General features: G+C 39.2%; 1 protein-coding gene and 2 long non-coding RNA genes across 10 annotated transcripts in view; 1 reads left to right on the top strand and 2 right to left on the bottom strand.

The window, feature by feature from the left end:
* Nucleotides 1-26,620, bottom strand: part of nfixa (nuclear factor I/Xa) — a 189,875-nt gene that overhangs the window by 65,810 nt on the left and 97,445 nt on the right. The window lies entirely within an intron of this gene.
* LOC125785593 (uncharacterized) lies at nt 872-1,395 on the top strand. Its single transcript, XR_007427944.1, has 4 exons — nt 872-990; nt 1,039-1,086; nt 1,129-1,229; nt 1,326-1,395. It is a non-coding gene; the product is annotated as an uncharacterized LOC125785593 (long non-coding RNA).
* LOC125785595 (uncharacterized) lies at nt 20,290-25,931 on the bottom strand. Its single transcript, XR_007427945.1, has 2 exons — nt 25,665-25,931; nt 20,290-25,628 (listed from the first exon to the last, which is right to left on the bottom strand). It is a non-coding gene; the product is annotated as an uncharacterized LOC125785595 (long non-coding RNA).

The following is a 26,620-nucleotide window of genomic DNA, read 5'->3' as shown; positions in this document are numbered from 1 at the left end:
CCACCCATCCGTTCTTCTCCTTCTCAGACCGGTGTGGTATTTGACTCCAGTCTAGAATAGAGCCATACTGCACTTCAAAAAATCCCCCAAAACCCCACTGCAAGAACATGGCCCGACAAGAAAGAGTCGGACAAAAAAAGAGAAACGGCTGGACGGCTCCTCCAACCCCCACGCCGTCTCTTTACCTGAAGTGCTCTCTCTCTCTCTCTCTCTCTCTGTGGGTGTACATTTTTGCAGTTTGCAGGAGAAAATGGCAGCATCTGTCTGACGCCAGCGGACGAGCCAAAACCACAGACTTCTCCCAGCGCTCCCAAATCTCACACTCCTTCATTTCCCTTCATTTATCTTCTATGATACACACTCACACATATAGTGAGAGAGTGAGAGACTCGTCCACCAGAGGAGAGAGACACCGGTTCCGTCTCTTTCCCACACTTTTCTTCACACTGTCTTCTTTGCTAAATCTGTCTTTCACGCAGCCAAAGAGAATATTTTATTACCTATGATTTCATACTTCTATTTTAATGCCACACAAAGTCTTCATTTCTCACTTTTCCCCACTTTTTACACATTGTTTCCAATGTTCACATTGGATGGACCAAAAAGAATTGCTCCAAAATGACTTGAAGTCATAGTTTTTTGGGTAACACTTTACTTGGATGGTCCATTTAATGATGCTCAACTGATATTCAACTTACATTCATCTCCAGGTATATTAAATGCAATTGAACTGAAAGCTGAAAGTAAATGATTCTCTATTGAATATAACCCTACATTCAACTCTAACCTAAACTCTAATCTTAACATTGAGTAGCTGTATTGTATATCTTCTTCTTCTGCTGCTCATAAAAAAAATAATAAAAAAAACATTTTAGCATTAATTTTAGGGTTAGATTTTAAGCTTAGGTTAAGGTTAGGGTTAGATTGTAGGGTTGATTAATGGTTAAGGTTAGGGTTGGGTGTAGGGTTAGATTGTAAGCTTAGGTTAAGGTTAGGGTTGGGTGTAGGGTTAGATTGTAGGGTTGATTAATGGTTAAGGTTAGGGTTAGGTGTAGGGTTAGATTGTAGGGTTGATTAATGGTTAAGGTTAGGGTTGGGTGTAGGGTTAGATTGTAAGCTTAGGTTAAGGTTAGGGTTAGGTGTAGGGTTAGATTGTAGGGTTGATTAATGGTTAAGGTTAGGGTTGGGTGTAGGGTTAGATTGTAAGCTTAGGTTAAGGTTAGGGTTAGGTGTAGGGCTAGATTTTATGGTTGATTAAGGGTTAAGGTTAGGGTTAGGTGTAGGGTTAGATTTTAGGGTTGATTAATGGTTAAGGTTAAGGTTAGGTGTAGGGTTAGATTGTAGGGTTGATTAATGGTTAAGGTTAGGGTTAGGTTTAGGGTTAGATTGTAGGGTTGATTAATGGTTAAGGTTAGGGCTAGGTTTAGGGTTAGATTGTATGGTTGATTAATGGTTAAGGTTAAGGTTAGGGTTGGGTATAGGGTTATGTTATATTTTGAATCATTTATATTCAACATATGGTTAAGTTGCAGTTAATAGACATTCAGTTGGAAGTTAGTTGAATGTCAATTGAGCATCAATGAGGCCGTCAAATGGACTATTCAAGTAAAGTGTTACCGTTTTTTGTCAAGTAGTTTTATGGTCAATACTGCATAATATGTACAGGAAATACAGAGGATTGAAATTGAGTTACTCTAGTTCTTACAATTACAGAAAAAAAAACGAAAGCAAAAGATACAACTAAATAAAATTCTAAATATCGTATTTTTCGCACTATAAGGCGCACCAGATTATAAGGCGCATTATGTGACACTAGTAAGGAACAGGGGTGTCGCCATATTTTCCTTCTATTTCAGCAGGTCTTGTCGCATGGTGGTGGTGATGGTGGTGGGAGGGGGGTAGCTAGATAACTAAATTAAGTAAAGCTAAGCTTAGTAAACAAAACTGATTCTTTAAAAGAACATTTCCTTTTAAAGTTAATTTATTTACCATTTTATTACAGAAATTGTAATGAGACATTATTCAAAAGCTTGAGAATTGAATTGAATTGAATTGAATTTTACAGATTTACACTAAGGCTGGGAGCAGCAGCATTAGCATCATGAGCATTAGCATAAGCGGCTAACCATTGAGGAATCTTAAGTGTTCCGGTAAGCTAGGGCGATATTATCTATCGGTTTGTCCCACAGTTCCGCAGACTACAGTCCAATAATACTCACCACTGGACGGTGAAAGAGCTAGCGCTTACAACAGTTAGCAGCTAATGCTAATACTGCTCCAGCAGTGCTAGACAGGGTTAGGAGCAGGATACAGGATAATATACTCACCTCTGACCGACGAAAGAGCTAGCTTTTAGCATGGTTAGCGGCTAATGCTAATACAGCTGGAGAACTAAACTGAAACTCCTGTATATCTCTGTACCTCAGTAGAGTGGCTTTACTGCTCCTTAATACCTGACTGATAGAATTCATACATAAGGCGCACCAGATTATAAGATGCACTCTTCGCATTCTCCAACAACGGGGCCCATCCCTCAGAGCAAGAGGCCTGACAAGGCCACCATGTCCAGCCAATCAGCTTGCGAAGAGGCAACACAAACACAAGGCTGAACCCAACTGAACTCAAAACATACCTAAGGCTCATTTTTGTGATCCAAGGAGGCCACACCTCAAAACGTACAGAAAATAAATGATCTGGACTAAGATTGCGTCTTCTGGTCAGTCCAAATTTTGGTTCTTTGGCCTTGACATTGGCTCACAACTTCTTTTACCTTATATTTTGGTCTGGATCAAAGAAGGTAGCTGAGATATTGGAAATTAAGGCCCAAAACACTTTAGACACAAAGGAGTCAGATACAGGGGTTGGACAATGAAACTGAAACACCTGTCATTTTAGTGTGGGAGGTTTCATGGTTAAATTGGAGCAGCCTGGTGGTCAATCTTCATTAATTGCACATTGCAGCAGTAAGAGCAGAGTGTGAAGGTTCAATTAGCAGGGTAAGAACACAGTTTTGCTCAAAATACTGCAATGCACACATCATTATAGGTGACGTACCAGAGTTCAAAAGAGGACAAATTGTTGGTGCACGTCTTGCTGGAGCATCTGTGACCAAGACAGCAACTCTTTATGATGCATCAAGAGCCACGGTATCCAGGGTAATGTCAGCATACCACCAAGAAGCACCAACCACATCCAACAGGATTAACTGTGGACGCTGTAAGAGGAAGCTGTCTGAAAGGGATGTTCGGGTGCTAACCCGGATTGTATCCAAAAAACATAAAACCACGGCTGATCAAATCACGCAGAATTCAACTCTCCTGTTTCCACCAGAACTGTCCGTCGTCACAATAAATTATTGTGGTCTCAAACCAGGTGTTTCAGTTTCATTGTCCAACACCTGTAAAATACATACGAGTAAATTCGGGATTTTTCCCTTCATTGCTTTATTGTTAGGCAACATACACTGAAAACGAGGTGCATTTAATCACAGTTGTGTCATTTAAACGTGAATTAAACTCATTACATCAACCACTTGACTGCCAAAAGTAAACATGGAGACCAAGAAAGCAGAGCTGATGTAATGTACTGGAGTCATATGGAAATAATGTTCACATTTAAATCAGCTAAATTCAATGCTTTATTCAGTGTATTCAGTATATATGAGATGGTAAGTGTGTGTATATGGATGTGGGTTTTGTTTTCTGGAGGCTAGTATTAAATGCGGTTGAGTGTGTGTGTGTGTGTGTGTGTGTGTGGTTGTGTGTGTGTGTGTGTGTGGGTGTGTGTGTGTGTGTTTATGTGGTCAGGCTTTAGGTCTTTAGGGTCTTACACAGAGATTTAGTTGCATAACGGCTCCAAATCAACCCAAATCTCAATCAATCAGCGCTCAACCTAAATACTGCTCTAACTCAATCTAACTCAATTAGACTGCGCACACACACACACACACACACGCACACACACACACAGGCCCGTGATGGAGCCATAATCATTTAGGCGGATTGTAGAGATAGAAGGAAAGACTAACATCAGGCACACTGGTGCTGAAAAGGTCTGTAAACACACACACACACACACACACACACACACACTGCTTTAACTCTTATCCCACTCATCGCCTTGCGTCTGAATGAGTGTGTGTTTTGAAAGTGAAGCTGTGTTCAATTACTGTAACCGCATATTTACAAATTCAGACACACACACACACACACACACTCAAATCGGCTGAGTGGTTCATCCGAATGCTCTGAGCATTTTCGGGGCTGATTAAGACTCGCTCTGCTTAAAGAAATTCCGTACTGAATAAAATTCCCAGTTTAAACGCCAGGCTCAAAACATCCTTATATACAGCTGGAATTTTTTTTTGATTTTACTTAATTACAAACTTCTGGAATATAATCAAAAGGAAGATTGATGATCACAAGCCATCGAACCAAGCTGAACTGCTTGAATTGTTGCACCAGGAGTAAAGCAGCATAAAGTTATCCAAAATCCAAAAGCAGTGTGTAAGACTGGTGGAGGAGAACATGATGCCAAGATGCATGAAAACTGTGATAAAAACCGGGATTATTCCACCAAATATTGATTTCTGAACTCTTACAACATGAATATGAACTTTGCATTATTTGAGTGTCTAAACTCATGTTATAATCGCATTACGGAATGACTGTGTAAGGTCACATTTGTGTGAAGTCACACAGCTGGCATTATGAGGTCTGTTAATGTTATATCATGTCTTAATTGCATGATGTAATAATGTAACAATTTTGTGATGTCACAGTATTGTGACATTATGATGCTTTGTAGTGTCATAATCATACGATTTCATAATCATGTAATGGAATGACACAGACTGTGGGACAAGGTGATGTACTGTAATGTCTCAATAGATGTTTTAAAGCTCAAATGATTGTATCTCTCTCTCTCTCTCTCTCTTTCTTTGTCCTTTTCTCTCTCTCTCTCATTCTCTCTCTATCCCTTTCCCTTTCTCTCTCCCTTTTTCTCACCATTTCTCATTCTCTTTCAGTGTCTCTCTCTCTTTCTCTTTTTCTTTCTCTCTCTCCCTCTCTCCCTTTCTCTCTCCATTGCTCTCACCCTTTCTCATTTTTTAGTGTCTCTTCCTCTCTCTGTCAGTTTCACCCTCTCTCTTTCTCTCGCCCTTTCTCATTCTCTTTCAGTGTCTCTCTCCCTTTCTCTCTCTCTTTCTCTCATATTTTTTATTGTCTCTTCCCCTCTCTCTTTCAGTCTCTCTCCCTTTCTCTCTCTCTCTCTCTCTCTCTCTCGCTGTCTCTCTCTCTCCCTTTGTCTCTCCATTTCTCTTGCCCTTTCTCATTCTCTTTCAGTCTCTCTCTCTCATTCTTTTTCAGTGTTTCTTACTCTCTCTGTGTCTCTTCCTCTCTCCCACCCTCTCTCTTTCAGTCTCTCTCTATCTATCAGTCTCTCTCTCTCTAAATACATAAAATTACAACAACAGAACTTTTTTAATTTACAGGATTAACAATTATAATTATTATGAATGATACTTAATTTAGGAAATAAGAGTGTGGAGACTTTATAAATGTGTAATAATAAGCAACGAATAATTAATAAATCTCTCTTTCTCTCTCTCTCTCTCTGTCAGCATCCCTCTTTCTCTCTCTCTCTCTCTCTTTCTGTCAGCATCTCTCTCTTTCTCTGAAGGCTGTGTGGAAGCGTGCCGGAGGTCAGAGGTTAGTAAAGCTGTGTGTGGGGTGTGTGTTTGGTGTGTGTGTGTGTGTGTGTGTGTGTGTGAGGGTGGGCTTTTCCCGCAGGCTTAACCGCAGCGTGCCGGGGGTCAGAGGTTGGGTAAACTGTGCGGAGCGGCAGCTGTGTGTGGGTTGAAGGAGGTCACATGATCGGGGGTCCGGCTCTCCGCCTGTTTTTAGCGAGGGCAGCCTTGAAGTTTTTTCTCACACCTTTTATATCTCATGCCCAACACACACACACACACACACACACACACACTCGGTGCACAGCTGTTGTGTCTGAAGCATCTGGTTCAAGTTTAATAGGGAGATCACATGAGGCAGTGGAGTCGGGTCAGCACGGCCATTCACTCCTCTGCATCCTTCTGCTCTGCTGCCTGTGTGTGTATCTGTGTGTGTGTGTGTGTCCGTATGTGTGTGTGTGTCCGTATATGTGTGTGTGTGTGTGTCCTATTCCCCATGTAATCCTTTCTGTCCTGTATACATTAGAGATGATCAGTTTAACCAACTTCTCTCAGAGAGAACTTATTTTATATAAAACAAAAGCAGGAAAGTTTTAATATTTTAATATTTGTGTTTTTTTTTTGTGTAGATAGAGTAAAAAGCAATCTACAGTAACACAATATTTGATATATTATGTATTTTTATCCTACATTGTAAATGAATAGTGAAGTGATCTGGATTATGAATAAACTCATAAAGAATAATGTAGTAACTAAAAAGTGTTAAACACTAAACCAAAATCAAAATACTCTGTAAAAAAGCATTTAGATGCTCTTATCTGGGGAGCTGTTAACTTTAAGCGGTATCTGAGGCTGATAACTTTCTAAAGAACTCTCGCTCTTCCTTTCCTGGGGAGGTCCTGATGAGTGCCAGTTTCATCATAACGATTTTAATGGTCTTTGGACCTATATTACTTAAAGTATTTTATTTTCTTCTTTACTGAGTTGAGTAGTTCTTGCTTCTCATAATCTGGATTAGAACATTAATCAAATAGAGCTGTTATTCACTGTATACCTGTAACTCTACCTCTTCACTACTTTACTTCAACTGATGCTCTCAAACTCAAATTTATTAATTAATTAACTCTTGACGAGTTCAGCACAGCTGTTAACTGAAAGCATGAACTCCAAGATTAGGATTTCAGGATTTTAAAGTCCATATGAAAAGCCAGGTGTAATCAGGTGTGACCAGGTGTGATCAGATTGTGATCAAATCTCTAAAACTAAATTTTGTCTACATTTATCACAAGTGTGAACACAATGTTCAACCTCTAAAAGGCTGACTGCAATCAAATCCACACATTGCTCTGATGTAAAGCCTATATAAAACTGTAAAACTGTGAACTTTAAGTACTTTACGCACTCATTCACTTTACAAGCCTTAAACTATATACCCTATTTGCACTACTGTTATATACTATTTATACTGTCATTCCATCTCAATCACCATCAATATTGCACTATTGTCTTTCGTCTTACGTATGTTTATTGTGTTCTGTTGTTTTGTACATTTAGTGTCTCCCACTCTTTTAGATTATATATCTTATTTATTTTTACTTATATTTATATATCTATTCCTCCCCCACACCACTGCACCTTGTTTTTGTCTCATGTATGTCTATTTGTGTCCCTGCTGTATTGTACACATAGTGTCTCCCATTCTCCTTTATTATATCTATTATCTGTACTTGCTGTAAAATTGGGAAGGAGAGTAACGTGATTTCAATTCTCTGTATGTCCTGTACATATGCAGTATTGACAATAAAACTACTTGACTTGACCTGACAAAACAGTGTAAAACATAAATAAAAACATAACAGATGAGTGTGTGTCTGCATAAGTCCAGATCAGGACCTCATGTGTACGATACAAACACATGACATATCTACTGGAGGACACAGCTGATACACACACACACACACACACTGACCCAGGAGACGACTTGCTCTAAATAAGGGCAGATGACCATCACATTCATCATGCATCCTGCATCTGATCTACTCAGCTTCGCTAAAACTTGAACTATACTATATAAAGCTCTGGATAAAAATAAAAAAACACTTAAAAATAATGAATTTCTTTGATTATACCAAATTGAAAACCTCTGGAATTTAATCAAGAGGAAGATGGATGATCACAAGCCATCAAACCAAACTGAACTGCTTGAATTTTGGCATTAGGAGTGAGTAGAATAAAGTTATCCAAAAGCAGTGTGTAAGACTGGTGGAGGAGAACATGATGCCAAGATGCATTAAAAAAAAAACTGTGATTAAAAACCAACCAGGGTTATTCCACCAATATTGCTTATTTCTGAACTCTTAAAACTTTATGAATATGAACTTGTTTTCTTTGCATTATTTGAGGTCTGAAAGCTCTGCATCTTTTTTATGTTATTTCAGCCATTTCTCATTTTCTGCAATATGCAAAATAAATGCTCTAAATGACAATATTTTTATTTCACTCAAACATATAAATATAAATAGCAAAATCAGAGAAACTGATTCAGAAACTGAAGTGCTCTCTTCATTTTTTCCAGAGATGTACAAACGCTATATGGACAAAAGTATTGGGACGCCTGCTCAAGTAAAGTCTTTTTAAAAAAAAGCATTTATCCTGCTTTTGTTGGAGTAACTGTATCTACTATTCAGAAAAGACTTTTTACTAGTTCTTGGAGCTTCAGCCATAAGAGCACCATCATACCAGAGAACACAATTCCACTGTTCGATATCTCTTGTGCTTTCCCTACAGTTTTGTAGTATAATTAACTTTTAATCCACTGCAGCAAATGCAAATGGTGCTTTAAGTGTCGTTTAGTGCACGGCTGAACACACGCATTTCTGGACAAGCTGAGAGATCTAAAATCAGCATCTGAGGTCAGAGAAACATGTGGACTGAGTTGGTAGAAACGAGCAGCTCCACCAAAGATACACAGTGCAGTAGCAGCGTTACAATCAACACAGTCCTGAAGCTGCTATTTCAGATTAAAATTGCTACAAAACGTAGCTTTAAACAAGATCATGTATATATGGAAAATATATAAATCACTCATATCCAATCTAACTAGGGGTCATGTGGTGCTGCCTGCAGTTTAAGGAGCTGCTCATAGCCGTGCCTGAGAGTGCATTACTCATTCCCACACATGGTAATAGCTGTCCGTCTGTCTGTCTGTCTGTTTCACACATGCAGTAATATCTTTCTCAGCTGCAGCTCACTCATCCCTCGCTCTGCGGGACAGACAGAACGACAGGTACGGAAAATCAGACTCATCCTTAACACATGCTGGAATAACTGTACTCCAGAGTTGCTACTTTTCAGAAGATAAAACCCAACAAAATAAATACCCAGTGTAAAAAAAACACTTTACAAATACTCTACATTCATACTGGATTAAACTTACTCCACAATTATTACTGGCAGACTGTAAAAAATACACACTGAAGATTCATACTGGATTAAACATACCCCACAATTATTATTGTTGGACTGTAAAAAAATGCACACTGAAGATTCATACTGGATTCAACTCACTCCACACTGTTACACAATGATTACTATCGTACAATAAAAAGCGACACTCTAAAGATTCACACTGGATTCATCTCACTCCACACTGTTACACAATTATTACTGTAATACTGTAAAAAAAAAACAGACAAACTAGAAATTCATACTGGATCCAACTCACTCCACACTGTTACACAATGATAACGACTGTACAATAAAAAGTAACACTCTACAGATTCATACTGGTTTCAACTAACTCCACACTGTTACACAATTACTACTGTAATATTGTAAAAAAAAAAAAGCAATACAGCAGATTCACACTGGATCCATCTCACTCCACACTGTTACACAATAATTACTGTAATACTGTAATAAAAACAGACAAACTAGAAATTCATACTGGATTAAACTCACTCCACAATATTTCACAAATATTACTGTAATATTGTAAAAAGCAACTCATTCATACTGGATTCAACTCTCTTCACAGTTTCTACAGCCATACTATAAAGAATGCACATACTGCAGATTCATACTGGATTTAACTCATACCACCAAATTATCAACTCATATTATCTCTTCGTTACTATCATACTATAAAAGTTAAATAAAAAAAAATCAACATTTAAAAGTTTACACACTGTAGATTCATACTGGATTAGAACTGTCCCATATGTATTAATCTCATTAAAAAGAATGTTAAAGTGTGTTAAAAAGTATATTATAGATTCATACTGGAAAAAAGACACTTTTTTAATCTTTTTGGGTTTGTTGGACAGATGATGACAACAGTGACGAAATATGTTAACATATATAACACATACATAATACTGTTATGACAGTCTACTGTATGCCAAGCGAGAAAAGAGCTACATATGAAATCTGCTCTATCAAACTCTATCAACTCTAACTCTCTCACTCTCTCTCTCTCATTCTTCATCCCTCTCTACCTGTCCGGGATCCTGCTGGTTCACAGCTTGCTCTCTGAACAGTTAAATTAATAGCAAATGTGGGCTCTGACTCTGATTTCTGCTTGGCCTTAACATTAAGGACACATGGAACATTTTCTTGGCAGGAAGAGATTTTTTTTTCCCTCTCTTTTTTATCTGTTCTGATTTGTTAAAGGTGTTCCTTCTTGGCTTTTTCAGATATAAAAAATATTTGGCTTATGACGGGGAGGGGAAAAGGTCACTCATCAATGACTCCACTGAGAGAATCAGTGTGTGTGTGTGTGTGAGTGTGTGTGTGTTTGTGTTGGAGAACACATGTTCTGTGTATGTATCTGTACACGTGTATTTGTGCGTATCAGTTCAGATCTGAGGGACGGCTGCTCAGTCACTGTTTCACTGTTTCTACTGAGTTTATTCTTGTTTTGTTGCAGTAACTGTCTCTAATGTTCAGAGAAGACTTTACACTAAATTGTGGAGGAGCATTGCTGTAAGGGATTGATTGCATTCAGTTAAGAGCTACGAAATATATCATTTCAGCACCAATATCATAATGTACAATGTGCAATATCAAATTACTTATTTTTTCAAAACTTTTTGCTGCTCAATACAAAGAAAAAAAGACAAAAATCACACTGTATCTACCGGAAAATTGATGCACAGATTGCATCATTATCATCATGACATGTTGCATCATTGACCTCAGTTGAGAAAAGCTGAGAAAAACACAAGACAGTCTAAAAGTGACCCAAAAAAGTGCAAAAAAAATCAAATCACTGAATCAACTTCCTGACCATTCTACCGCATACTCTTGTCTCTGAATGCAATCAAATCCGCACAGCAATGTGCTGCAAACGATCGTAGATATATCTACTAGATCATACTATGTGTCCATAGTTGAGAAAAACACGCAACAGTTGAGAAAAACACGAGACATTTGAGACAAACGCGAGACAGTTGATACAAATACGAGAGAGTTGAGAAAAACTTGAAGGGAAAAACATGATAAAGTTGAGACAAACACGGGACAGTTGAGACAATCACGAGAGAGTTAAGACAAACACGAAACAGTTGAGAAAAACTCGAGAGAAAAACACGAGACAGTTAAAAAAACACAAGACAGTTGAGACAAACATGAGACAGTTGAGACAATCACGAGACAGTTGAGACAAACATGAGACAGTTGAGACAAACATGAGACAGTTGAGACAATCACAAGACAGTTGAGACAAACATGAGACAGTTGAGACAAACACAAGACAGTTGAGAAAAATTCGAGAGAAAACATGAGAAAGTTGAGAAAAACACGAGACAGTTGAGTAAAACAAGAGAGAAAAATACGAGAAAGTTGAGAGAGTTAAGAAACAGAAAAAAAAGAAAAAGACGAGAGTTGAGAAAAACACGAGACAATTGAGAAAAACATGAGACAGTTGAGAAAAAGACAAGAGAGTTGAGACAAAAACGAGAGAAAAACACGAGACAGTTGAGACAAACCCGAGAGGCAAACACAAGACAGTTGAGACAAACACGAGAGAAAAATACGAGAAAGTTGAGACAAACACGAGACAGTTGAGGAAAAAAACGAGAGAGTTGAGACAAACCCGAGAAAAAATATGAGAAAGTTGAGAAAAAGACAAGAGAGTTGAGACAAACATGAGAGAAAAAGACAAGAGAGTTGAGAAAAATACGAGACAGTTGAGAAAAACACGAGAGAAAAACACGAGACAGTTGAGAACAGTTGAGAAAAACACGAGAAAGTCTAAAAGTGACTCAAAAACACTCTAAGAAAATGGGGTTTAAGGATTCACTCACTGAATCAGTGAGTCGACTCTTGTTGATTCGTCTACACTGAACCTAAACTGAACTAATACCTAATACTGTCTGATGGCTCAAATGGTATCAATCAAATGAATCATTCGCTACATTTTTCATGACTAACAGACCTCCCTTGAGATGAGGAGTCGAGGAGCTGGTGTGTGTGTAGTGTGTGTGTGTGTGTGTGTGTGTGTGTGTGTGTGTGTGTGTAGTGTGTGTGTGTGTGTGTGTGTGTGAGAAGTGTGTGTGTAGTGTGTGTTTGTGTTGGCAGTGTTTCAGCATTCCACATTCCAGTGTGATATTCTGCACTGTGACCTCAAAAAACCCACAGAGCAACACACACACACGCACACACACACACACACACACATACACACATACACACGCACACTCTCACCCAAACACACACTCGTCTTTCCCTCCCTTTCTGCTCTGTCTCTGTCTATATCTCCCACTTTTACTCACTTTCTTTCCTAGAATACACTCTTTTTATTGTCTTCTTCACCTCAAACCCCACTTCTTCCATTCTTTCCTGGTCCTCCGTTTCTCTCCTTCCTCTCTCTCCCTCCGTCTTCAGGTCGTAACTTGTCAATATCCCGGCCGCTGATTTACGTTCGACCCGTTTCCTCATAACGCTGCTTGTGCAAACTCAAATTAAGGCTCAGCTGAATTCAATTCCACTAAATTCAATTGCTGCCAGTTAAGCCCAAAATACCGCAACACTGGCACGGGGGCGGTGCACTCGGGCCTGCATGGTTGGCTTGAACCGGGTCCAAATAGCTCTGGGCTGTAACTTTCACTAATAACATGATGTGGTTAGGAAAGGGCCTAATGTGCAGCCTTGAATCACTTTAAAATACTCAGAGAGGCAGTCTACAGAGACAAGCCGTCCAAAAACACACAGTGTACAAATATTTATCCTGAGATTTATACTTAAAACAAACATCACCAGCTCGGTAAAATGTCTCATAAGTGTATCATAGAGGCATGTCTAGCAATGTCTAGCCAATGATCTTTCACCAGGAGGTGCACTTCCCTAAAGTAGAATCTTAGAGAGAGTTATTGTATTCTATATTTCTCAGGGGGACGTCTGTAAAAATATTTCACACTTCTACTCAGTGATAAAACTCCTGCATCCAGACTGCAATTGAAAAAAAACAGGAGGCTTTCTCGCTTTCTCGGTCACGTGACATCGCGTTCAGTAGCTCCTCCATTTCTTCTTCCACTCGCTGATGTGTTTTACAGTACAGTAACGACGGTGTGCCGCAGTGGACAAATAGCTATTTGATTGAACACGAGGAGACGACACTCAGAGATGTGTGTCCGGACGGGACTAAAATTACTGGAGGACCACGAAAAACAAGTTCAGTGAAAAACAGTAGATAATTCAGCCTGTACTTTTCTCTAACAGGACATAGATGGTCGTTCTGGACGAGAATAAAATCACAGCACGGTGCCTCTGTATGGCTATGAAGATATGAATGGATGGTTGACTGTTGTCAGGGTTTTAATGAGTAAGTGGTGCACCTGTATTCCCCACCGTCAAGATAAAAACACATCAAAAACTTACCCCACAGACATTACACCGGCCACCCATATTGTAAATATATTCTTAAATTAAATATGATAGAATTTTTCAAGGAATCTGGATGATCTACAACTAATCATTTATATCAGTTATTTATAAATATATTTATATATATATAGGTCTTCAGTGAAATTGCTGACCTTTTACTGGCTTGGCTTAATAAAAACCACACCTACTCCTAACTGAGTTCACCTTAGACAACCTCTCTCTGAGTACACACACACACACACACTCACACACACACACTCACACACACCTCCAGGCACTATCAAGCTCTGTACCACCACACCTGAGTGTATATCTAAGAGAGAGAGAGAGAGAGAAACAGACAGATAGACAGATAGCATGTGTGTGTGTGTGTGTGTGTGTGTGTGTGTGTGTGTGTTTTTTTTTTACACATTTGCACTTCCTTTGTTCCGGATTAAGAGCTTCAACCCTGGACCTGGTGATGAGATCCGGGATTAGACAGATACACACAAACACATGCACACACACCCACACACCACCTGTTATTATAATCCCAGCAATTACAGCTTCCTAATCAATTACAGACACACACACACATACACTGATACTCCCTGTCACCCGCGGTCCATTCAGTCAGTGCAGAGCTGGACATCCAGAAAAAAACATACCCTCAATAACTAGTTAAAGAGCTAGCCTGTTTTGTGCTAAGTCTGTCACGATAATTGCATCAGCGATTTATCGTCCGATAAATGGACATGATCTCAAAAAATGTATATATTAATATGATTCATTAAAATTGTGTTGTCTTTAAAGGAGTATAATTTCTTTGTTATGCTATTCTATTATCATTATGTCAGTGGCATTTAAATGGTCCTTAAATGACAACAATAATATTATTTATCACAATAATTTCTCAGACGATATATCATCCATAAACTATTGTTATCATGCCTGTCCTAAGCAGGGCGGTCTGAACTACAACTCTAGAACTACAAAGTTTCCTATATGTTGCAACTTGTACCAGTAGAGCTGTATTTTCTTGAATCTCTTGAGTGAATCTGGAAGTAAGGCCGTTCATCTCCAACTCAAACATACTAATATATAGTATATAATATATATAATATTTTTTTTTCTGTCTTTTTCTATGAAGCATCAATCAGATCCATTACTCCAGCAGTAACAGCTCAGTGTTCAGCAGCTATTTGCTCTTCTGTAAACGAGTCCGCAGCCTGATCAGCAGGACGTTCTGGCAGCAGGTGTTGCCAAGCAACAAGCCAGGTGACATGACCACTTCCTCTCCAACTGTGGCATGCTGGGAAAACCTGTGCCGCTTCACTGAAAGGCCTGTGTGTGTGTGGGTTTGCGTTGGCGGGCGGACGGTAACGACTGCCAAAGCCCACAAGGTGGGTGTAGGTCAGTGGTCTGTACTGTAAACCTTCTACAGGCTGCCTGGAAATGACATCATTAAATCATATTCAGAGAAATAATGAGAGGAAATTATTTCATTAATTAATTAGATCTGATGTTAACAAATGAATATATCAGTCTGACTTGCTCACCTGTTCCCAAACACTAGGGAGGAATACACTGACCGAGCCAAAGCTAACGAGCTACAACTAACGAGCTGCAACTAACAAGCTACAACTAGCAACCAACAAGCCACAGCCAATGAGAAACAATTACTGAGTCTTTACTAATGAGCCACAACTAAAAACCTACAACTAACGAGCCACAGCTAACGAGAAACAATTACTGAGTCTTTATTAACGAATCACAACTAACAATCTACAACTAATGAGCCACAGCTAATGAGATACAATTACTGAGTCTTTATTAACAAGTCACAACTACCAACCTACAATTATGAGCCACAACTAAAAACCTACAACTAACAAGCCACAGCTAATGAGTCACAACAAACTACAACTTTCGAGGCAAAACTAATGAATCACAAGAAACAATGACTAACGAGCTACAACTAATAAGCCACAACTAACGAGTCAGGAATAACAACCTACAACTAACGAGTCAGGAATAACAACCTACAACTAACGAGTCACAACTAACAAGAAACAATTATTGAGTCATAAATAACGAGTTACAATTAATAACCAACAACTAACCAGCCACAACTAACAAGCAATGACTGACAATCACAACTAACGAGACATAAATAACGAGTCACAATTAATGAGTCACAACTAATGAGACATAAATAACGAGTCACAAATAATGAGTCACAACTAACGATTCACAAACAACAATCAATGACTAACAACCTACAACTAACGAGTTGCAATTAATGAGTCACAACAAATGACCTACAACTAACGAGTCTCAACTATTACTGAGTCATAACTGACGAGCAGTGATGGTATAGTTACTTTGAAAAAGTAATCTGATTACTGATTACTCCTTTAAAAAGTAACTTAGTTACTTTATGGATTACTTGATTTTAAAAGTAACTAAGTTACTTTACAAGTTACTTTCAGCAGCTGCAGACACACAACCTCCCACTGCATTAACATAAACATTATAACCAGTTTTGCCAATACTCCCTTTATTGGAAAATGAATTTTTAACAGCAACAATTTATCTCTATTAAGTTGAACTATTTCCTAAAAAAATACGTTTTTTTTAATAAAAATAAAAAAATTAACTTAACATAAATATTTTTTAATAAAAAATAAAATATGGTCTTTCTTGATTTTACTAAACATAAATACTTGTTTTTATAAAAAAATATATAAAATAAAGAAAGCCCAACTACTGAGAAGGATTTAATTGTGTTCATTTAAAGCACAGGAACTTTTCTTGTCTTTACGGTATGTGCGCTCTGCGCCACAGTGAACTTCCAATCACGTGTGGTGTAAAATCTTTAAACGCTCTCCTCTGCCAATCAAATTTGTGGCAGACCGCTGCCCTGGCTAGTGAATTGGGACGCGGCCGAAAACGGGCGGAAACTAAAGACACGCCGAGTGCGAGAGAGAGAGACAGGAGAAAGCGAGACGCGTGTGATTGGGGAAGAGCGGAGGGGGAATGGGTAAGGGAGCGGTGTGTGTGTGTGTGTGTGTGTGTGGAGGAGATGAGGTTGAGAGAGAGAGAGAGAGAGAGTAACGCACAGTGACTTAAAAAAGTAACTTTAATCTGATTACTGGATTGGAAATAGTAGCGCGTTAGATTACTCGTTACTGAAAAAAAGTTACTAAGTTACTAAGTAACGCGTTACTGACATCACTGCTGACGAGGCAAAACTAACAAGCAATGACTAACAACCTACAACTAACAAGACATAACTAACCAGTCACAGTTAAAGAGCAAAGTCTAGCGACCTGCAGCTAATGAGCTACAACAAGTCACACTGTTGTGAGAATTTGATTGCTTTTAGCGACAAGTGAAGAGAGGTCAGGAGAATGTCACAACATCACTAACTCCCCGACTCCTCCCATTCTAAACTATTGGATGGAGCTCCATCATTCCGGAGAACACTGTGTCACCTGGCAATAGGTAGGATGTTTTTTCTGCTCCAATTGGACATGAATCTCTACACCGTGTGACTAAACAAGCTGTGAATGTTTTAGTGCAGTGGGTGCAACTTAAAGTAGCTGAAAGCTTCATCAGAAGAGGTGTCCACAGATATTTGGATGTACAGTGCTGATAAAACACAGTATAGCATATCACCAGTTACAGGGGTAAAACTCCTACTGGCAGTAAAGTTACACACATTTACATCAGAAGGTTTAAGGAAAGGTAGAGTAAGCAGTGTAAGGATGGTGAGGTACGGTGAGGAATAGTGAGGTATAGTGAGGTATAGTGAGGTACGGTGGGGTATGGTGAGGTATGATGAGATATAGTGAGGTATGGTGAGGTACAGCTTGGTTCTGTAGGTTCAGAATGGTCCGCCAAAGACTTAAAGAAACACAAATAAACCCAGCATTCAGGAGGGCTGCGTGTGTGTGTGTGTGTGTGTGTGTGTGTGTGTGTGTGTGTGTGTGTGTGTCAGTCGGTGAGATCAAACCCAACACAAATACTAGGCAGACACTGAGCAGGAAAATAAATCATGTTCTTTCCACAAACAGAGAGAAAGAGAGAGAGAGAGAGAGAGAGAGAGTTAAAGAAGGAAGAAAAGAGCGAAAGAAGTCTAGGGGACAAAGAAAGAAAGAGATGAGTTAAAAGTTAAAGAAAGAAGAAACAGAGTGAAATAAAGAGAGAGAATGAAAGAGATACAGGAGAGCGTGAAAGAAAGAAAGGAGAAATAGGGAGTGAGGGATGGAAAACAAGTGAAAGAAGAACTAGTGAGAGGGAGAGAGAGAAAAAAGAGAATAAGTGAGAGAAAAAAAAAAACAAGGAGGATGACAAATACACTAAAAGTGAGATCGATATAGAAGAACAAAGAGAGGAAGAGAATTAAAGAAAAGTGTGAGAGACAGAGTAAGAAAAAGATAGACAGACTGGAGAGAAAAAGAAAGAAGAACAGAGAGAGAAAGAATAAAAGCAGATGGAGAAAAGACTGACAGAAGGAAACGAGAGTGAAAGAGAAAGAAATACAGAAAGAGAGAGAAATAGAATGAGAGATGGAGGGAATAGAGGTGAATTTAGGGTTATTAGCAGGATGACTCTGTGTAATACTTGTCTCAAATTAAAGAGTACAACATTACACACACATGCACACACACACACACACACACACACTCACACACACACACACACACACACACACACATAGAGTAATAATGTCTTTATGCCAAGGTAAAGAGACTGAGTCTAAAAGCGGCTGTGTATTTTACAGGTCTTAAACATGAGCCGCGCCAGATGTGACCTGTGTGTGTATGCACGTTTATGTGTGTATGTGTGTGTGTATGCACACTTATGTGTGTGTGTATGGGTGTGTGTGTAAATGTCAAGTTTAATACACCTTTAATACTGAAATTTGACCAATAATTATGTTTACATTAATATACATACATACACTATATAGTCAAATGTCTTTGAACACCAATTCTAATGTTATAAACATGACATTTAGCTACTTTTAATTGTTATAATTGTTGACACAGATGTACAAATGGACACACACAGCTTGTCCCTGTAAAGAGGTACTGCCAATAGAATAAAACTCTCTGCAGTGGGTGATGTATGGGTTTAGAGGCGGGGCTGAGTGGAGAGCTGATTGGGCTGAGCAGTGTGCCTCTGATAGCAGAGAGAAGCAGATGGTTGGACAGTGTCAGCAGGGGGGCGGTATTATTGATTGATTGATTTGCATATTGTGATGTGTCTGGGTACCAAAGTACACGGAAACATCATCCAAGCCCATATATAGCACAGTTGATCCTGAGAGGTTGCAGCACTGCAGAGGCAGAAATTACCACAATAAAAGCGTTTTTAAAGTTCAAGAAAAGTTTATACAAATTTTAAGCAGAATAAGGTATATTTTATTAGTTCAAAAGAACACATTTTAGTTATTAATAATAATATATATATATATATATATTGTTTAGGGCAGGGGTTGGCAATTAAGTTTGGCCACAGGCCAGATATTTTCCAAGCCAAAATTCTGTTTTGTAAAATGAAGTGTAATTGTGGGATGTAGTGCTACAGACTAGTAGCTCTCCAGCCCAGGGGGTTGTTGAACCCAACTGTAGCAGAACAGTTGATCTCAAAAAAAGTAAACCCAAGAAGAAAGGAAAAAAAAAAAATACCCGACTGTCAGGGTCGCGGCTCAATACAATACCGCTGCCCCGGCTAGTGAATTGGGACATGGCCCGGAAAAAACGGCCTTATAAGGAGATAGAGAGTCCAAGAACGGGTGGAAAATGAGAAGGAGCAGTAAATAAAGTGCGACAGAGAGAGACAGGGGAGGCATGTAAACAAAAGCTCGCCAGAGAAACATTTTATTTTATTTTTTTCATTATAGTAGAGACAGTTTCTCCAACAAAAGACCCTCCTGACTAAAGGAATCATTTTTAAATTAGGTAAAATAAGGGTTAAAGAAAGTGAGACTCACTGAGCCGAACCAGGCCCTCGCAATCCAGAGCATGTGGCTGAATATTCATTTCACAAGAATTTCTGCTGAAAATAACAGTATTATATATACAGTACAGATTACAGTACTCCCTCTCTCTCTCTCTCTCTCTCTCTCTCTTCCGTGTGTAGGAGGAGAATCTGGGCGCAACGCCATACTGCATAGATCTCACACAACACTGAAATCCTTCCCCTCTCTCCATCCCTCTCTTTATACTCTCTCTATTTCTCTCTCTCCATCTCTCTCCAAACCCCATTTCTCTTTCATACCTTCCTTTACACTCTCTCTCTCAACTCGTTTAGTTAATCTGTCTCGCCCACACCTCTCTCTCTCTCTGTCCACCACCTTTCTCTTTTACACTATTTCTCTCTCTAAACCCATCATATATTTCTCTAAACTCTTCATCTCTCTCTCTGTAATTGAACCCTGTGCTCGGACCCCTCACTTGTCCAACACCATTTACCACTCTCTTGCACGGCGGCCATGTCAACAGCCGAGCTCCGCCGTCTCCAATGGCAACCGACACTGCCCCTTGGATACAGCCCAAGCGCGGTTTACTGGGACACCACTCGGTTGCCATGGCACCAGCCTAAATCAAAGCCAATCGCTCAGAATGAATGGGGTTGTGGGGGCGGAGCCGCTAAGCGCTCGCTTGGTTGAGTTTCTTGTTTTTGTTGTCGGCGTGGTTTTGGAATGGCCGTCGCCATATACCCACATGCCTGACTGCTGATTACTATTCATGAAGTTTATATTAAAACATAAACATGGTTGTTTATGGAAACAAAAGTCGTTCTTCTATGGCGCCACGCAAAGAAATGTGTGAACCTTAATCACAAGATATCACCTCATAACTTATAACTCAAGCTGTCCATCTGTGGTATTACTTTTGGGATATCAGTGTATTGCATACTGTACAAAAATATATGTGTGTGTGTGTGTGTCAGACATTCCGTCTGGAGTCCAGGCCTAGGCCTCAGATTGCCAGGTTAACGTATGATGGCATTCCCGCTCTGTGTTATAGAGTCCAGATGATAGTGCCAGTTTATCAGGAAGTGTGTGTGTGTGTGTGTGTGTAAGTGTGTGCCAGTGGGACTTGGGTGCAAACTAGCCGCTAATTCCTCCAGTGACGCCTTGGCTGGGTGTAAATTCAGTAAATGATTTGGAAGAAGGACGGATGAATGAACTTCAGCAGCATTTTCAGCTTGTTTGTAACAAACAATTAGTATAAAATTAAATTAGGTTTTAAGTTGGTGAACATTTGCGGCTACATATATATTTAAACGGAGATCTTTAAGATTTTTGACTTAAATCAGCTTATAATTGCATACCTTAGCCTTTCCTTCCATTGGGATCTACCACCATCATGTACTCATTGATCCATTCACTGATACCCACTGTCGGTGTGTAGATGTATAGATCATAGTCCAAATCCTGCTGGAAAATGAAATCCCCATCTCCACTTTCCAGGAAAATACTGCACTGACTTTAGTCTTGATAATAAAACACAGTGGATCAACAGCAGCAGATGACATGTCTCTCCAAACCATCACTGATCATCATTATAAAATTTTACATTTAATTTGGAAATTAAAGGATCAGAGTCTGGAGGAAGAGTGGAGAGACACACAGTCCAAACTGCTCGAGGTCTAGTGTGAAGTTTCCACCAATCAGTGATGGATGAAGAGTCATGTCTGTCATCTGCTGGTGTTGATCCACTGTGTTTTATTATCCAGTCTAAAGTCAAAATATTACAGCACTTCATGCTTCCCTCTGCTACTGACAACTTTCATGGAGATGTGGATTTCATTTTTCAGCAGGACTTGGCACACTGCCCACACTGCCAAAAGTACCAATTGGTCTTATATAATATTCTAATAATTATTCTGAGACACTGATTTTTTGGTTTTCATTGGCTGTAATTTACTGCAAAGCCAAGATTTCGCTTAAAACTAATATTACAGAAATAAACACACACACACACTTTAGCTTCCTAACATGCTATCCTTCCTTTTACTCCTCCACCCCCTCCTCCTCGTCCTCCTACTCCTCCTCTTTATCATCACTGTGTTTTTCACACAGATTCTAGTGGCCTAAATCCGTTTCTCGGTTCGTTTCTTCACACAGACACCAGCTAGCACTGATTCCCTCTCTGCTTTTCTGCTCTTCTTAACAAAGTGTTGTCTATGACTACACACACACACACACACACACACACACAAACACACACACACTCACCTCAGCTTCAGCAAATGCCTTACCACTCTTCTCTCCCTGCATATGTTTCCATATATCTTCAAAACTAATATTTTTTCTCCATCAATACAATGGTACACCATGCCCAATGCTAAACACTGTCTAGAAGAGTATACAGCCCCAAGTATTGAGCTAATCTTACCTCATCTCATATCTCATGAAGTGTGATAAGTGTGATGAGTGTGATAAGGTAAACACTTGATTACATAAATTCTATTGATGTGAGTAGAGCAAAAATGAACTTAAACCTGCCGTTTGTTTGCTCACCTTGCTCTTAATGCTCTCTTCCAAACTCCCTGCCTGCACTGGAAAAATGACGCGTAAAATGTACTTAAAAAAAGTTTGGCAACTTTCTGCATTTGCTTTTTTTAAGTAAATTTAATTTCAGACAAATGTAAGTAACTTCAACTCAGTTTCAAAACTTAAATGTTACACAGAGTAAATAAGTGAACTGAACTTCAGTCAGTCCTTTCTTTTAGTAAACTTTACTTCATTTATTTTTACTGAATCAATCCTTTCTTTTATTAAACTTTACTTCATTTATTTTTACTGAATCAATCCTTTCTTTTAGTAAACTTTACTTCATTTATTTTTACTGAATCAATCCTTTCTTTTAGTAAACTTTACTTCATTTATTTTTACTGAATCAATCCTTTCTTTTAGTAAACTTTACTTCATTTATTTTTACTGAATCAATCCTTTCCTTTAGTAAACTTTACTTCATTTATTTTTACTGAATCAATCCTTTCTTTTAGTAAACTTTACTTCATTTCTGCATACAATATTACCTAATTACAATTACTTAATTTATACAATACTACAATATAATTCCTGCAATTAAATGTTTAGTTAAAACATACATTCAAATATTTACATAATCTTAAAGATTTGTTTTGTAAACAGAACAAGTCTCACGGTCTCAACACATGGATAGCATGTAATATATTATTTGTAGTATACTAAATAAATTTGTTGAGACAGTGTAATATGTGTGTTTTAACTAAAATATTTAAATTTTAGCAATTATAATATATTTTGTATCATAAATTATTTGAGTAATATTGTATAAATTAAGTAATTGTATTTAGGTAATCTTGTATGCAGAAAGTTTTTGATACTTTTTTTATTTAGCTGAATATTGAACGTGCTTTTTGCCATTTTGAGCCGAATAATTTCAGTTGCCAAATACTCAGTGCTATAATTTTTAAGTGTTATAAAATGCTATCTATTAACACAATAAAATTCAACACAATGATGAATGTTACACATATGAATGTTTCACGTTTTCTATGAAAGCATTGTGAACCCGAAAACAAAGGGAAATGTGTTTTCTTGCTTTGATAGCTGTGTACATAGTTGCTTTTTCCTTCATTCTTAAGAAGCATTAATTGTTGCATCAGAAAGACATGGGCGCGTCGAGGCGGCGGGGGTGAGGCCGGGGTTGAGCCCCTCGAGAAAGACGGAGAGAATGGGTGAAAGGAGAAAAGGCGGGAGAGAAAGAAAGGATCAGAGGGAGAGAGGTTGGCAGAGATGAGCTTCTGGCACCTTCTACACAGAGCTCACGGAAACGGGTGCCAAAAAAATGGCAAACTAGGCTGCACTCGTTTCCCGCCCTCTCTCTCTCTCTCTCTCTCCCTCTCTCTCCCTCGCTCTTTCTCTCTTCTCATACAGTAGCAGTAGCTGTCTCTATTAATGTACTGTACACTGACAAAGGCCAGACTTTTGTCAGTATCATGTAAAAACCGTTTATTTCAGAAATATATAGGAAAAAAACTGTCTAAATTGTATTTCTAGTATTTTTTTTTAATAATGCATTTCTATTGGTTAGTTTATGGTGACAATTTGACACCAGGCACAATGGTTCTGTGCACGGGAGTAACTGTTCTGGGGGCTTATCCGCAAAGTTCGTTATGAAAAGCTTATGAAACAGGCTAGTTTATTTTTCTAAGAGTGCTAATAATGTAGTAGTTATGTAGACCAAGGATGGTAGTAAAAGTGCTAATGCTGGAGTAGTGATGTAGTCCAAGGATGATCTGCAATGTTCTAATGGTGGATATGTGCAGCAGCCAATGTGCTAATGCCTCAGTAGTGATGTTGGTAGATTGATGGTAGCTAGTGTGCTAATGATGCTATAGCAGTGCTGGAATAGGCTGGTGGCTACCATGCTAACACTGTGAAAGAGTTTGTAAAATGCTTTGCTATGTTTTCTATGCTTGCCGGCTCTCTCCCACACTCCCTGCCAGTTCTGTACTGCCATGCTAAAACTGTGGTAGCGTTGTTGGACAACACCAGGACACCCCTTCTGAAGAATGGCACCTTCTTTTAGTGGCACCTGCTGCTGATATAGATGTGCAAATGCACACATACAGCTTGTCTAGTCTCTGTACAGAAGTACTACCAAAATAACAGTACTTTCTGGAACAGATGCAGAGACATGAACTTATTGGCACCATGCCTAATGCCAGGTGTTGGCTATATAGAGGAGAATAAAGCCAGCCATGATGGTGGAAATGATGGAATGATGGTGGAAATAAACCAGTTAGTGAGTCATTTCCTTTAGGAGCCAGGTGAGTTTTCACCTTGGCGCGTTCGTATCTTAACAGTGCAGTGCTTTTGTGCGTCTTAGCAGTGGATACTGACCTGCGCTTTCAGGCTTAGAAGATACACCAGCAGCTCATTTAAGGGCTGCTGTTTCTTTATTCTGTTTATTGTTGAGGTAAAAGCTGGATTGTTGAGGTAAAAGCTGAGTATTTATATGTGCTGAGGGCACACAATGCGCACATTGCTTCAGCATAGCTGAGATAGGATTGAGCGGCTGACTGTTGACTGTTGTCAGGGTTTTAATCAGTCAGTGGCGCATCTGTGTTTCCTGCCGGCAAGTTTGAAACACGCCAAATATATATCTGAACACACCTCATTTTCCAGACCCATCAGACACCAAACCATCAGTTTAGATTTATTCCTAAACTCTGACGCTACTTTAACAGCGCAGGTGCAAGGCACTAAAAGGGACGGGGGGGGAGTTGATGGGGTGTAAAATAGCAATGAGCATCACAACGAGCCTTTCGCAGGGTGTACAATAGAGCCCTTGGTCTTCTCTTAGTAGGTGTCCCAATACTTTTGTCCGTACAGTGTAAGATATGAAGAAAGAACACATAAAAGTAAGATAACAATGGCCTTCACCTCATTTCTACCCCAACAAACATGTAGCCTCTCTCTCTGTCAGCTTCATATTTTCCTCATAAAGTCTGAGACTCGCTACACTGTTTACGACGTTGGCGCCTGGCGTAAAGCTCGCGCAGGTTTAACGGGCCTTCGTGAGCACTTTCACAAACCCATAAACTCTAGTGAATTAGGGCAAGTTGATTTCAACATCTAATCCCTGAATGAACAGAATACACACAACTGACTGTATAGAAGTATAGAAACACTACCATGCTAATCTACATCTGCCCACTCAGTTTAGAGTCTCACAGAATCAGATTACATAAGATTTTTGTATTTATTAAAATTTTAAAGCAATTAAAGCCCAAATAACAGCCACCAACAACCTGCCTTGAATCGTTAGTTACATTCCAGCCACCCATCTATCCATCCATCATCTATCCATCAATCCATCCATCCATCCCTCCAAAAGCCCACTTTCCCCCAGAAGTGTGATAGATGTAGGGAAGATGTTCAGCTGTCTTTTTTCCTTTCTTCCTGTGGAACAAAATCTGGGAGTCTGAGAACCAATCAGAACCAATCAAGCTCTATCTATCTATCTATCTATCTATCTATCTATCTATCTATCTATCTATCTATCTATCTATCTATCTATCTATCTATCTATCTATCTACTTTCCCCCAATAATGTGTAATAGATGTAGGGAAGATGTTAAGCTGTCTTTCTTCCTTTCTTCCTGTGGAACAAAATCTAGGAGCCTGAAAACCAATCAGAACCAGATCCATCCATCCATCCATCTATCTATCTATCCACTTTCCCCCCAGAAATGTGTAAAAGATGTAGGGAAGATGTTCAGCTGTCTTTCTTCCTTTCTTTCCAATAGAACAACATCAACATCTATCCATCTATCCATCCATCAATCTATCCATCCATCCATCCATCCATCCACCCACCCACCTATCCATCCATCCATCCATCCATCCACCCACCCACCCACCTATCCATCCATCCATCCATCCATCCATCCATCCATCCATCCACCCAACCACCCATCCACCCACCCACCCACCTATCCATCCATCCATCCATCCATCCATCCATCCACCCACCCACCTATCCATCCATCCACCCATCCATACATCCATCCACCCACCCACCTATCTATCCATCCATCCATCCATCCATGCATCCATCCATCCAAAAGCCCCCTTTCTCCCAGAAATGTGTAAAAGATGTAGGGAAGATGTTCAGCTGTCTTTCTTTCTTTCTTCCTGTGGAACAAAATCTAGGAGTCTGAGAACCAATCAGAGCCAATCGAGCTCAAGAAGCTCTCTGAGAGACCCTCAACCAACAGTAGTTCAGTAAGAGAACGTAAGAAAACATGAAACAATGAAAATAAATTTAGGACACTAGGAGACTCCAGTGCGCTATTCCAGCAGGACAATGCTCGTCCACACACTGCTGCAGTCTTAAGAGCTTGCTTTGAAGACATTTTTGAAGATACTATACCATGTCCAGCTGCATCACTTGACCCATCCCTGACTGATTGTCAATGTGAGGGATGCTGTTATTGGACGCTGTGCTATCAAACCTTCCAAAACACCCCTACCACACAATCTTTAGCAGGAAC

This window comes from Astyanax mexicanus, chromosome 21, assembly GCF_023375975.1.
Source record: "Astyanax mexicanus isolate ESR-SI-001 chromosome 21, AstMex3_surface, whole genome shotgun sequence".
NCBI lineage: Eukaryota > Metazoa > Chordata > Actinopteri > Characiformes > Acestrorhamphidae > Astyanax > Astyanax mexicanus.
This window is presented reverse-complemented; position numbering and strand designations above follow the sequence as displayed.